General features: G+C 43.9%; 1 protein-coding gene across 1 annotated transcript in view; it reads right to left on the bottom strand.

The window, feature by feature from the left end:
* The window catches only part of LOC126204464 (fatty acyl-CoA reductase wat-like), a 267772-nt gene extending 265961 nt beyond the window's left edge, over positions 1–1811 (bottom strand). Inside the window, exon 1 of the mRNA XM_049938851.1 lies at positions 1702–1811. The gene's annotated coding sequence lies outside the window, so the exon portion shown is untranslated. The remainder of the gene's footprint in view (positions 1–1701) is intronic.
* Between the last annotated feature and the right edge of the window lie 13722 nt (positions 1812–15533).

Genomic DNA, 15533 nt, shown 5'->3' with positions numbered 1-15533 from the left:
GCAACACGACGCGGCATGGGCTCGACTAATGTCTGAAGCAGTGCTGGAGGGAACTGGCACCGTGAATCCTGCAGGGCTATCCATAAATCTGTAAGAGTACGAGGGGCTGAAGATCTCTTCTGAGCAGCACGTTCCAAGGCATCCCAGATATGCTCAATAATGTTCATGTCTGGGGAGTTTGGTGGCCAGCTAAAGTGTTTAAACTCTAAAGGGTTTACCTGGACTTGTGGGGTGTCTTACTGTCCTGCTGGAATTGTCTAAGTCCTTCAGAATGCAAAACAGACATGAATGGATGCAAGTGATCAGGATCCTTACGCAGTAATCAAGGGTACACGTGAGGGCCTTCGGCTACGAAAGCCCATATCGATGTTTCGTTGAATGGTTGGCACGCTGACAATTGTTGATGTCCCAGCACTGAAATATGCAGCAATTTGCGGAAGGCTTGCACTTCTGTCACATTGAAAGAGTTCTCTTTAGTCGTCGTTGGTCCCGTTCTTGCAGGATTTTCTGGCGGTCGCGGCAATGTCAAAGATTTAATGTTTTACCAGAGTCCTGATATTCATGGTACACACATGAACTGGTCGTACGGGAAAATCCCCACTTCATCGCTACGTCGGAAATTCTATCTCCCATCGCTTATACGCCTACAATAACACCACATTCAAACTCACTTAAATCTTGATAACCTGCCATTGTAGCAGCAGTAATCGATCTAACAACTGCGCCAGACACTTGTTGTCTTACATAGGCGTTGCCGACCGCAGCGCCGTATTCTACGTGTTTACGTATCTCCGTATATGAATGCGCATACCTATACCAGTTTCCTTGGCGCTGCGGTGTGCACACATTTACAGGCTCCAGCGCCTATAACTTTGACGCTCAGTAGCGTAGTTCATGAAGTTTCCGGACATGGGTTCCTATGTGTAACTTGATCTACTAAGTCCCCTCTATAACCTCTAGAAGTGTACAATATGAATTGTGAAACACCCTGTAGATATTTTTGTACTGCTGGTACGTTAAGAACCACGGTGAAAAATCGAGTACGTGAACTTTTCATAGCCTTTTAATACAAAATTTTGTACACTACCACGTCCTAAACAGTGACTTAACGAGCGAGGTGGCGCAGTGGTTAGACACTGGACTCGCATTCGGGAGGACGACGGTTCAATCCCGCGTCCGGCCATCCTGATTTAGGTTTTCCGTGATTTCCCTAAATCACTCCAGGCAAATGCCGGGATGGTTCCTCTGAAAGGGCACGGCCGACTTCCTTCACCGTCCTTCCCTAATCCGACGAGGCCGATGACCACGCTGTCTGGTCTCCTTCCCCAAACCAACCAACCAACAACAGTGACTACCCAAAAGTGGTTCAAATGGTTCTAAGCGCTATGGGACTTAACAGGTCATGAGTGCCCTAGACTTAGAACTACTTAAACCTAACTAACCTAAGGACATCACCCACATCCATACCCGAGGCAGGATTCGAACCTGCGACCGTAGCAGCAGCGCGGTTCCGGACTGAAGCGCCTAGAACCGCTCGGCGTCAACGGCCGGCTTAAACAGTGACTGCTTAAGACACTGAAATTATCTTTAACCTACAAATGTAATCTGGAAGCGAAAATCGAATCTAAGACGGAGACGTTTACTAGCTGAAGTAAACGCACCTTCGCACGGCTGACTTAGCTGGCAGCTAGCAGGACCCACCTGGCAACGCGGGCTCTGACGGCAGTTGTCCCGTGAGCAGACGACGTCAACTGGCCGGTGCCCGAAGCAGCGGACTTTCTGTTCGACGCAGCTTTACGCACTCGCGCCGAGCAGCCGTGAGAAGCGACTGATTGTATGCTAACGTATCTTGCACTGTTGACACGTGCCGTTGCCCCGCTTATTCGGTCGCGCTCCTGAGCATATCCGAGTAAACAACTATTGTGTGTAATATGTGTACGTCTGCAGAAAAATTACGTGCGACTTTTCAAGACACTGTTGATCAAAAAAATGGTTCAAATGGCTCTGAGCACTATGGGACTTAACATCTGAGGTCATCAGTCCCCTAGAACTTAGAACTACTTAAACCTAACTAACCTAAGGACACCACACACATCCATGCCCGAGGCAGGATTCGAACCTGCGACCGTAGCGGTCACGCGGTTCCAGACTGAAGCGCCTAGAACCGCACGGCCACACCGGCCGGCCTCCGATGATCGGCCCTGTCTTTAAATGTAGTAAAAGCGCGTGAATCGTTACGTGCGACTTCGCGGCACGTTCACGCGTGTAAATATGGAATTTAAAATCTCATTTACTTTACTTCTGTTGTCAGCTTTACATTTGGCCGGTGTATGAATCTTTTTATTGTTAAAGCACTCCTTCGTCAGGCCACGAGCAGCCTACCGGGACCATCCGACCGCCGTGTCATCCTCAGATGATGCGGATAGGAGGGGCGTGGGGTCAGCACACCGCTCTACCGGTCGTTATGATGGTATTCTTGACCGAAGCCGCTACTATTCGGTCGAGTAGCTCCTCAATTGGCATCACGAGGATGAGTGCATCTCCAATTTCGTTTTATTTATCGTTGTTTGGTGTAAGGGAGCTTGAAACCGTAGTCGCTAGCGCCTGTACATTACTACTCCTAGAGTTTAATCTAAAACAATTTAATCAAAATTCATCAATATCTATATACTGCGAATCACCGTGAAGTTCTTCAAAGAGGGTATTGCTTATTGTGCCGCATATTTGGGTTTCTATTTGATTTGCATGGAGCGTGGAATAATGATACCTTTTATGCCTCAGTACGAGGTATTAACTTTATTTATATTGTCTCAACAGCTAAAATTGCAGCAGCATGATGGTGTCAAACGATTATAATTTTAGCAAAATAGAGTACGGTCGACAGAAGTAAACGGACGGGGCAAGACGGAACCACAGGGTAGAACTGAACTGGGGGCTGTTGTGGCTATAATGTGGTGCACTCTATAACCAATTTCATGAACTATTAGTCTAGCGAAACCACTTTCATAAACTATTAGTCCAGCGATAAACATGGTGAGAAACCATTGTAGTAGAGTTTAGTTTTGACTGTTGTGGTAGTAACATGTTTGGATTTGTTTTTCCGCGTGTGTATTACAATATTAGTAACTCTTTATAGACAAGCTCCGCAAAAATGCTTTAACTATTAATTTTCTCTTTCTTAAAACTCAAAACTCCTGATAGGCTTATTTCTTTTTTTGTCTAAGCGCTTTGTTGGGTTTTGAACTTTTCCTAACCTCGCTTCCACTCAGCCCCACGTAGCCTACTATTCTTCTCTCGTTTTCACTTTTTAGTATTCATATTTCTGGAGACATCGTGCCGATACGTGGGGTTGTATCGCGCATGTCGTCTGCGAGTGTTTGGAAACCGAGGCGTCAAATAATTCGCGCGCCAGCCACCACACATATAAGTGTTTTTGTTTGTGCATCTTCCATGTTAGCAGTTAGTTCGTGCGTATTACGGGACAGTGCTGATGTTTTTGCTCCCTGCATATCGAGTTAGTTTCAACAATACGCTCGGAACGAGAGAACAATTCGCGTATTCTTTTCTGCTCCTGTGGCTGTGGTCAATATAGCTAATGTTAATATTGTTCGAAGGAGTTTGTGTGGTATGGTTCCATCGATGAGGTGCACGCAGGTTCTAACAATCGAACGACAGTCTGCTCAGCTTGTGTCGACGAATTGGTGACTCCAACGTGATATACGTGCGTAGTACCATTGGATTAACGACCGCTTACAGAAGAGAATTGCAAAATGACTGACGCGAACCCTGCCGTGTGCACAGTGTCACGACTGGCTGCAAGACTACCGGCTTTCTGGCCACACAATCCAGATTTGTGGTTTGCGTAGGTGGAGGCCAGATTTTTCTATCCTGGTATTTTGGCAGATGCTACCAAGTTTGCACTGCTATTAAGCCCATTACATCACCAGTACGCCACGGAACTGCAAGATGTATCGAATTCGCCACTAGAGTCTAGCTCTTACCATCGGCTTACAAGCTGAATTGATCGAGCTAATGTCAGCATCGCAGGAGTAGTGGGACAAAGAGAACATGAGCGCGGTTTGTTAGTGTGGGTTTCGTACAACAGGAACAAGTATGCGTTCAAGGGCAAACCTATTGATCTCTTTTGCTTGACACGTTATGACCCCCTGGGGATAATCCTTCCTTTTGATTGACAGGTCAGCCTATTCTCCCACTCCCTCCCTACCCCTCCTCCTCCCAGCCCCTCAGGAAACCTCCAACCCACCTCTATCCTCTCCCTCACTGATAAAAGCACATTTTCAGGTCGGAGTCATTCGAATAGCCACCTCCCACTGTATCAATTCGATTAAATTGATTGATTAATTAACCCTCCCCCTTTGGTGGACCCCTCACTGCTTCCTCCCTTCCCCTCCCCTCCCCCTTCATGCAAATTGACAGCTCTGTGCTGGAGAAGAAGGATCTCATGACAGGAAATTCAATTACATAGCAGAGGGTATATTATTTATCTATAAAAAAATCCAGTTTGCAGGGGTTGGATCTCTCTTGCCCCTCATTCTCTGCTGCTTGGGAAGATGCAAGTCTTGTAAAGAAGTAATTGAATAGATCTTTTTTTTACTCCAAACATGCATCATGAAACACCCATCACACGTAATTACACACAAAGCATATGCCATCCACTAGACCACACAGAACGCCGCCCGTGCAGGCCGCCAGGATGCGCCACACTGGCGAAAGCCTGAGAAGCAGCCGAGCCACACAGAAGCGTCCGCTCGAACCCTGTGACTGACAGACCAGATATCATGCTAATCCCCAAACAAAAGCATCCAAGAAATTCCTGTCGAAACATGTGCTCTTTCTCTGTTTCTCCTCGTCTCCTGTCGGGTTGCACACTCTGTCAGTCGCGGTAAGACTGAATGGCAAACAAAGCAAGGTTTACCTGGTAAACGCCTGCAGAATACCGATCCATGCTAGAACTCCTTCATTCCAAGGCAAATGGTTATTGGGAATCGTTCCAGAAATACTGCTGAAGTCAAGAAATAATTAATTTTCAGTCACATTATCGTGATGTGCGGGATATAAGGCGAGCGCAATAGCTCACCAGTCGCATTCAGCTCTGGAAGAAGAAGAAGAACCATGAAGTGTTGCCAGCAGTCGAAATCCTCATCTGCCTCTCCATTGTAGAAGAAGCGTAGAAGTAAGCATTCATTACGTGTCATTGTTACTATTACTGCATATAGCAGTTCCCTTTCCTTGTTCAACTCTATGTTATTGTCTGTGGATTCTTATTATTTCTTCTTCTTCTTCTTCTTCTTTGTTCAGCGAGCTCTAGGGTGTCTGGACGAGCAGCAGCCCCCATCACCTTGTCGGGACTTGCAGCAAACTCCGGCCTGTCAGGATCAGCAGTGGTAGCAGCACCGTGGGATCCTATAGCGCGCATAGCCCACTTGCTGGAGCAGAACAACAAGCTGCTATTGTCTGTCCAGCTAATTGATTTAGATGCCCAGCAAGTCCCTGACCCTCTGAAGAACTGTGCTGGGGACCTTACACCATATGATGCTGGTCAGTACTGGTGTCCAACGTATGCACGATCCCAGAACATTCCGGTGTTACTGCAAGGACAGGGTGTTGACGTGGTGGGTGAGAAGCTGCCGATTCCCCCCAGTGCTCTGCTGCTTTTCACTTCAACTTGTAATTTAACAGCTAGTGGTTCAAAGTACTTAAATATTGGTATAGATTCATCAGTGGACATTGACTGGCTTGTTGCATCAGAGATTGAAAGTGCATTGAGAAGTGTTAAAATACTGTTTATGGAGCTGGGATGGGATGAACTGTGTCATGCAGAGCATTACATCAATGGATGACCTCTGAGTATTCCCTATCTCCGGACATTTACCGTGTGGATATGACACTTTCTCTAATATCATTGTACGACAGTGTGACACTCATGGTGAGATCTGGAGATTGATACATTTTTATCTGCAACATGTCCGCAGCTCGTGGTCTAGTGGCTGGCATTGCTGAATCTGGATCATGGGGTCCCGGGTTCGATTCCCGGCTGGGTTGGGAATTTTCTCTGCCTGGGGTGGGGGAGGGGGGGCGCTGGGTGTTTGTGTTATCATCATTTCATCATTATCACCATCATCATCATCATCTGTGACAGTGAATAGATTGGACTGTGTACAAAACTGGACTGTGAGAAAATTGGGATTTTGTACAGGCAATGATGACCATGCAGTTGAGCACCCCACAAGCCATACACCATCATCTGCAACATTCTACAATTACAAACTTGTTTGGTCTATGGAAGGCGCTATCCCTTGTGCTAGAAAGACTGAAGTGTGGGCTGCCTTGTGTTCAAAGTGTATATAAAGATATCGTGAATTATCTTCATACATATAGTGTGTATGCAGATGATATAGAACAGTACATCAATAGTGTCAAAAGAAAAAGCTACAGAAACTCCCATCATTTTGAGAGAAATGCATGCTGAATTCACTGCACACAAGAAACAGTTACTCAGGAACTACTGTAAAAAATGAATCAGTTGTTTTTGTCGGTGTTGATATAATGCAGCCTAAGTATAATTGCTGAAATGTAAGTAAAATAGATAAAATCAGGCTTTCGACAGCCCCTTGTCCTCATCGCTACATTTGGTCCCGAAAAAGGATGGTGCATGGCGGCCTTGTGTTGGCTACAGAGCCCTGAATGCCAAACCAATACGGGACAGATACCCAGTGCCGTTGTTACGTGACTATAACTATGCGTTGAGTGGTGTAGTTATTTTTAGCGTCCTGAACTATGCCACTCCTTTTGGCCTGTTGAGAGAAAATTTATGACTTTTGGACTGAGGAACACTGCTCAAACATGGCAATGCTTCATTGATTCTCTGCTAGAGGGCCTAACTTTTGCTTTCGCTTACCTGGACAATATTTTAGCTTTTTGCCAACGGCAGAGGAAAATCAGCAACATTTTATGGAAGTACTTAAGTGGTTGGAACACTGTGGCGTCGTCCTGAACGCCGCCAAATGTGTCTTTGGCCAGCTCTATTTCTATTTCCAAGGGCCGTTCCTACCAATTGCCTCCAAAAGGGATGTCTTCAATATGCTACACGACTTGTGCCACCCTGATATTCGATTGACAATCCACCTAGTGACGAATCGTTACGCCTGGCCGGATATATAGGACTGCCGTGAATGGGCGAGTTGTCTTAAATGCCAAAGCAGCAAGATACACAGCCACATGCATATACCAACAGGAAACTTCCCGATCACGGCAGCCCGTTTCAGTCACGTCCACATTGATGTCGTTGGTCCATTGCCATCGTCCGATGGCCAACGCTACATACTTACAATGATAGACCGTTACACCCACTGACCGAAAGCCGCACCAGTGGTGAACGTTACAGCAGAAACTCTGGCTTTCGCTTTCATGTCGTGCTGTTTGTCACGTTTTAGCTGTCCATTACATATCATGACAGACAGAGGATGGCAATTTGAATCCGACCTGGTCAGACAACTCGCGAAGTTCTGTGGCACAACTCACCGCAAAACGACGAGCTATCACCCACCCAGTAACGGGATGATCGAGAGATGGCATTGCTCACTTAAGGCAGCACTAATATGCCACGACAATGAGTGTACCAACGCCCTTTCCATGGTACTACTCGGCCACAGAAATACTTTCAAACCAGATCTAGACGCTCCTACGCCAACTGCGAGAGCATGTTCTCCGAATCCGCCCACACTAGCCTCACAGACATGATACAGCTACCATCTTCGTGCATCAACTCTTGAAAACCTGTTGATGTTATGCATGGAAGACATCAAGCTGTCGATGTAGCCACCATACTCAGGACCCTATCATATAGTTGCAAGGGGAAAGACAATTCACATTTCAACTAACAGAAAGGCGACCACTATTTCTATAGACAGGGTTACACTGGATTATGTTTTCCAAAAGCAGCAACGCGGGAGCTTCCAAGACTATGGCCTCACCCAATAGCCACCGCATCACAGCCTGCTGCTAGTGCAGATTACAGCAGCAGCCAACCTACCAGCACATACCTCAAGATCAGGTCGCTGCGTCCAGTTTCCAGCTTGCTATTTAGAATAGCACTCCGCTTCCACGTTGGGGACCGATATGGCAACATAATGCAGTTAAATAAGGTTGTATGTTGCATGACGTCTGTGTGTGTTTGGAAATCAGGCCATCAAACACTTGGCCTGCCAGCCATCAGAGGCGCTACAATCGCGCTGTCAAACATTTCGTGCACCATCCACCAGAGGCGCTGTGTTTTATATACCAGTTGGTTATAGTTAAACTTTCCCTATTTAACAAGTTAAACGCGGAAACTAATTACCGTATGTGTAAGAAACATGGTAGAATTAACGCCCAGAATATGGAGTGCATGTTTTCCATGCATCACAGTGCCACCAGGTGTTGTGATTAGTAACCATGACTCACAGTCTCACCACACATCTGACCAGTCACAGTGCACTTGTTGATTTGTCAACATGAGCTTGGACAAAAGGAGGAGGGTATTATTGGTGAATCTCTATTATCAAAACAACAGTAATGCTGCAGCTACACTTCGAGAATATCGCCAGCTGAGAGGATTGCAGAAGAGTCTCTTTCTCCACCTGCTATGTGGAGCATGATGAAGAAGTTCGAATCAACTGGAAAACTGGGCGTCACTCTAGGAAGAGGCCGAAGACCAGTTGCACCATAAGTGGTTGATAAAATTGCTGTTGCTATGGCAGACAACGCTGCACGCAATTCCTGATCGTCAGGCAGTGCACACGCTGTGTCACAACAGTTGAACATCCCATAGTCCACTGTACAGAAGGTGCTTCGAACCATTCTGAAATGGTATCCATACAAGGTCCATATCGTACAGCAGCTTGCGCCAAAGGATGCCAAACGATGTGTTGACTTCACTCTCCACTTTCTCAAAAGGACTGAAGTTGATCAAGGCTGGCTGTGGGCTATCCTATGGAGAGACAAAGCTCATTTTTCTCTGATGGGTGAGGTGAACGCACACAATTGTCAAGTGTGGGAATCTTTCCCTCCACTCATTGTGCATAAGGTTCCTTTATATTGTGGACATGTCACCATATGGTATTGCTACATCACTGGCCCATTCTTTTTCGAACAGTTTGGCGCTCAAGAACTAAAGACGTGCAGGATTATTGGCCAGCGTAATTGCGATATGCTTTGCCAACCTATCATACCTGCCCTACAGGAGAGAGATGCATTGAACTCAAGTTTTCATGGAAGATGTGCCCCACCGCACATCACTCATAAAGTTCACCTGTTTCTACGAAACACGTTTGGAAACGACCGAATTATCAGCTGATCACTTCCAAATGCTTGCCTGGTATGATCACCTTATCTCACTCCCTATGATTTCTAATTGTTGGGCTACCTGAAAGACAGGGTTTACGAGCATATCAAGAGAGTCAGCCAGCATACCAACGGACATGCACAACTGAACGAAATACTGCGCTTCCAGAATCTTCTGGACACTGATGGGCGCCATCCTGAGCGCCTTTTGTAGCAGTAATGGTATGATGTATCGTAGCAGCACATTAAAAGTGTTCCAATTGAATTTATTCTGCACTATTCCTCTTCCCCATGTCCATGACATTAATGCTACCACATTTGGTCCGATAGTAATCAGTTTCTGTGTTATAACATGCTAAATAGGGAAAGTTTAATCAGAACTACCCAGTATGTGTGTTTTGTTTTTGTACCTTCCATATTAGCAGTTAGTTCGTGCGCAGTTACGAGATAACGCTGATGTTTTTGTTCGCTGCGTGTTGAGTTATTTTCAAAGGTAAGCTCAGAATGAGTGAACAAGCCGTATATTCTTTGCCATCTCCTAAGGCTGTATCAACATACCTAATGTTAATATTATTCGAAGGAGTTTTTGCATGGTATGGTTCAATTGATGAAGTGCATGCATTTTCTAATAGTCGAACGACAGTCTGCCCAGCTTGTGCCAACAATGTTTATTCTAACACTTCTAAGATACATTACAATATATTCAGGTTTTTCATATTATTTCTAGTGACAATTGTTCTTTTTTGTAGATGGCTAGAAGATACAAACGCAAATCTAATCGTCAAAATGGATCTGCAGAAAAAATGGACTAGGCAGTGACGGCTGTTGTGAGAAAGGAAATGGGACTTACGAAAGTCAGTATTCACTTCAATGTTTCTAAAAAAATCTCTTCAGGGAGCAGTTCAGAAAAGACTTTAAAATGATTATTTTCGAACTGGTATTTTTCAGGTATTTCATATTATTGCTAGTGACAATTCTTCTTTCTTTGTAGATGGCTGGAAGATACAACCGCAAATCTGATCGTCAAAGTGGGTTTGCAGCAAAAATGGACTCGGCAGTAACAGCTGTTGTGAGAAAGGAAATGGGATTTACGAAAGTCAGTATTCACTTCAACGTTTCTAAAAAAAAATCTCTTCAGAGAGCAGTTCAGAAAAAGACTTCAAAATAAATATTTTCAAACTGACAAGTTAAAGAGAATATTTTGTCATGTTTTCTCTAATGAGCAGGAGTCAGAACTTGCCGGTTTATTTAGAAGACATGAGGGCAAATTGTTTGGATTGACAATGAAGGAGTTCAAGGCATTAGCTTTTCAGTTGACCAAATAAGAAGCACTAGTTGAAAAAAAAAAACTAAAAATGGCAGCTGAAGACTGAGTGACTCAGTTTATTTCGAGGTATCTAACATTCTGTCACTTGTAAATTAATTTGCTTATTGATTTTATTAGATTTTTAGGAAATATAAGATTTTGAAGTTGAACTTGTATCGAAATGTAAATTAGTAATAATCCTTATACCACATTAGAGTTATGGAAGTGGTTATGTTCTGCTTCAAGCCAGAGGCACAATGGACCAATTGTCAGCCTTTATTTAATTTTCTTATACTGTTTATTTGTGTGTCTTTACATTAGATATCTTTGTTTCACTTTTTAAAGAACATATTAAATGCTACACAGAATTTTTTGAGCTTTTTCTTTGCTATTTTAATTGAGCTGTCGTCATTATGATGTTAGCATTAGTGATCTGCCCCAAGCTCCCATACATAAATATTTTTGATGGCATCCTCATTCAAAAATCGCTGTTGGTTGTGTGTGAAGAAATGTTAAGACTCGTGGAAGATTTTAGCAGCTGCAAGATCATAACTTTTTGAGACCGTATTTTCAGAGTTCTGCAACACTGCTCCATCGCTGGCCGTTATTTCACGACTGACATGCAAATATGGCGTCAGTAAGTTCAAGAAGGAGCACATTGGATACCACAGGGTGTCATTTCTTTGCTCTGCTCTGCAGGATCTTACTGACATGTAATGTACCCAGAATCACCAAAAGGACTTATTTGCAGCAAGACAAGTATCCACAAGTATAGTGTAGCGACGTCAGAAGTGCCTCAGACTGTCAGCAGGAAGACGAATATTGCAGATTCTCTTGACGTGGCAGTATCCTAATAATGAATTGTTGCCACAAAGAAATTTATTGCCAATTTGGAACACTTGCTGCATTTGGGATATAACTCTTTATTCACTTTTCTTCACAATTGTCTACAACATTTCACCAGTTTCAGCTCTTATATCATCACATGCATTCTCTTGTTACAAACAAAACATGTTAGACAGACAGTAGTGCACCCAACGGCAACACTGAACACTGAAGTGGCATCACAGTGTGTCAATTCTGTGTACAGTATCACGATAAATGTATGTGTGTGCAGAGGCTCCGTAAACAGAAGTTGCCGGATTGCATTCCTCATCGTCATGTGGGAACAGCATCTGGTGTGATGGCACAGTCACGTCTGATGCACATAGCTGGTATACTTGACAACAGTCATTACATTTCTGATAAGATCAGGATGGTGGCTATGCATTATCTTGCTATCTCCATTTCCTGCCAACATTTTGCCGCCATTTTATTGGGGAGGAGGGAGGCGAAGGTGGGGGAGGGTGGGGGTTAGTGGAGGTAGCCCAATTGACCTATTTTCCCACCATTGCGATGTTGCCACATCTATGGCCGCCATCATGGTTCTGCCATCTTTAATAAATCTGGCAACAATGCAGAGTGGGGTGACGCTCTCTTTGCCCTACTATTAGGGCTGCCTGGGCAGCGGCTGCGCGATGATTGAAAAATAAATAAATAAAAATAAAATGTGCATGTGGTCTGAGTGCATGTATTGTGCTGGTGCTGAAGTTCGTAGCGTTTTTCCATTAGTTCAATGAACACAACAGGTACACATAACAGACTCTTAATCATTTATAATACAAAGGTTGGAACTTACATACTGGCAACTATTTATTCACTACCGATACAAAAGAGTTACATATTTGCACCTGTTACTGTCCTTCAAAGTAGTCACCAGCGTTGCGTAGAACCCGCTGCCAGCGATGTGGAAGGCTCAGTATACCGTTAGCAGAGCCTGTTTTGTTGATGGTGCGAATGTAACGGTCTACTGCCTGTCGAATCTCTGGAACAGTTCTGAAGCGAATGGCACAAAGTGGTTCCTTCATCTTCGGAATCAAATCAGTCACAAAGATTTAAGTCCTGGGAGTATGGTGGATGGTACAGAACTTCCCAGTCCCATCGACGGAACAGAGCACCCACAGCTTGCACTATATGCGCCCACGCATTATCATGCAAAATGATGGGTGGGTTGCGCAGGATGTGTCGCCGCTTCTTTCGCAAAGCTTGATGACACTGTTGTGCTGTACAACCTCTGGCACATTCAATCTTGATCCAACTCCATTGTTCCTGTTTCGAAAACAGAGTGACACTGTTACGCTAGACCACTCGATTGTGCGCACGCTGGTGACTTGCAACGGGCGAGTCCGTTTGCTCGGATGTAAGGTAGGTATGGCAACAACGCGTGCTATTAGCGACAATAGTAGATTCCATTGCCTAGTGTCTCCACAGCAATGTTGCCACTATTTAAGTTCCAACCTACTTATATTCTCCTTCACTACTTACAAAAAATGGTTCAAATGGTTCTGAGCACTATGGGACTTAACATCTGAGGTCATCAGTCCCCTAGAACTTAGAACTACTTAAACCTAACTAACCTAAGGACATCACACACATCCATGCCCGAGGCAGGATTCGAACCTGCGACCGTAGCGGTCGCGCGGTTCCAGACTGTAGCGCCTAGAACCGCTCGGCCACTTCGGCCGGCCACTACTTACAACTAAGCTCTTTGCTATTCCGCAACTGTAGACATCATGTTGTTTTGAGGTGAAGAACTTTCCGAGCCATGTTCTCGGCGTATTTTCATCTGCAAAGGCTATTCCTTGAAGGTTATTCGACAGTGATAGGAAAAGATGAAAATCTGGGGCGCAATGTAGGTGAATAAGGTGCATGTGGAACGATTTCCCAACCCAAGTCCTGTATAGTATTTATTGTCAGAAAGTGGACTGCCTTTATCGTGGAGTAGCATCACTGCACGCGGTCTTTCTGGTCGATATTCGTGGACTGCGAGTGCAAGATGTCGCAGTTGGTTGTCATTTAATATCAGTAGTGACTGTTACACCTCGCGGAAGCAATTAGCACGATGCTGGAATGATAACAGTTCATCACATTTGCCGGTTCTCAAGTACACTGACGCGAATCATTGAGGATTAAAGCGTTTAAACGATTTTCATCAGGTCCCAGACGTCTTCCTGAACGTCAAGAGTCACAAACATCAGAACAGTTCTCCTTAAGATGAGAAAATCATTTTGTTTCCCTGTTCTGTCCAGTGGCATTACCCCACACACAGCGCAAATGTTTCTGGCTGCCTCCACAGCTATCACCTCTCCAATGAATTCAAACAGAAAAATGCTTCGGAAATGTTCCGATTTCTCTACTTGGTACTCCATTTTCTAGCGCCCAGAGCTCCACTTCGTATCTCCAAATAAGCAAATGATGATATGTAAACTCGAATAGCAACAATGAATTACAAATAAAAACTGACAGTCGGTAAATCCTATAACAGGAATACCAACATGCAAAGCAAAAACGCTACAAACCAACGCACGAACCTAATACTAGGCTGCTGTCTCCCACACATAGTCTACCGATAAATAGTTTTTTAAGTAGTTTCACGAAAAAAACGACGCATCTCTGTAATACTTGCATGTCGATCGAACCTACTGGTAAAAAATCTAGCGCCATGCCTTTGAATTGCTTCGAGGTCTTCCCTTAATCCAACCATGTTGGAGTCCAAACTCTCAAGAAAGCATAACACTAGTGTTACATACACAGTCTCCCACCCGATGAGATATATTGGCCAGACTGACAGATGTTTTAGTGTGTGTTTAAGCGAGCGTCTTAATTTGACCAGTTGAAAATCTGTCTTAAGTGCACACGTTTGTGAAATGGGACCTACAATTGGCAAACCAAACTTTAATTTGTCTATTTTACACTGTCAAGAAAAAAGTTTAATTCTCAACATTCTTGATCAGGTGGATATCATGCGCTGTAAAAACACTCTCTCACTGAGCTCTCTGAACAGAGGGTACTAATGCTCTGTGGTGTTTTCTATAAATTTGATTGTCTAAAAAGTAGGTTCTAATTTCGTGTACTTATTTTTATGCGTTACTTTTTTCCTTGAATGAGCACTCCAATCATTTATTATTCTTTCGATACGTTCTTTCGCTGTTGGAACCCTCCCCAACCTTAAATACTCAAAAATGCCGCCGCGTTTATCTTATGTCATGGTGTTACCGTCGCTCACTAGCGCATCCCATCGTATATCATCCTTTCGTGATAGTACGCACCTGATCGCCTTCCGTGGCGTACCCTTCCATCCAGCACAGAGTATGTATAGAGTCTCGTTTTGTTACCTAAAGTTATCATAGTCCTTTGTTATCGGCTTGTTGCTCAATCAGCCTTAAGCTCTTGACATTTATTCGTGAAGGTGTGAAGGGGTGAGGGTGTGAGAAAATATGGGGGGGGGCTGGTTATTTAGCTCGCTGGACGCCCAGTTAAGATCTTCTCTTATTTAAGACTTTCGTTTATACTCATTGTACTTACACTTTCTTTTATGGTATACCGCCGCACTATTCACCCCTATGTTCTGTTTCATTTATTTTGAAGATTTCCCCTCTTCAGGGGTTTGATTTTGACTACGAATGTTGGGGCGTCTTGGTACGCTATTGTGACACTGTCGTATGTTTTAATTTTGATTTTTCTGCGTATTGAAACACTTTGCATAAGAACTATAAAAATATTAAAATTATTTTTCTTAAAAATTTCGGAAAAATTTAAATTTCTTTAAGAAGTTTCTAAAAGTTTTTTATGTATTTTGATCATATGTATTACATGGGATTCTTTCCCTCTTACTTAACTCGTGAAGATGCTGTTTTAATGCGGCGAAATCGGTTGTGACAATAATGAAATCACAACTGTTTTGCAATTTATGTTACTTCCATTAAAGATGAATCACACTTTCGTAAAACATTCCGTCAATAAACAGACGTCAAGCATACGTCTTCCCTACTTTTGCCCTTATGTG

Source organism: Schistocerca nitens, chromosome 9 (genome assembly GCF_023898315.1).
Source record: "Schistocerca nitens isolate TAMUIC-IGC-003100 chromosome 9, iqSchNite1.1, whole genome shotgun sequence".
Taxonomy (NCBI): domain Eukaryota; kingdom Metazoa; phylum Arthropoda; class Insecta; order Orthoptera; family Acrididae; genus Schistocerca; species Schistocerca nitens.
Note: the sequence above shows the minus strand (reverse complement) of the source record. Positions and strands in the feature narration are given on the sequence as shown.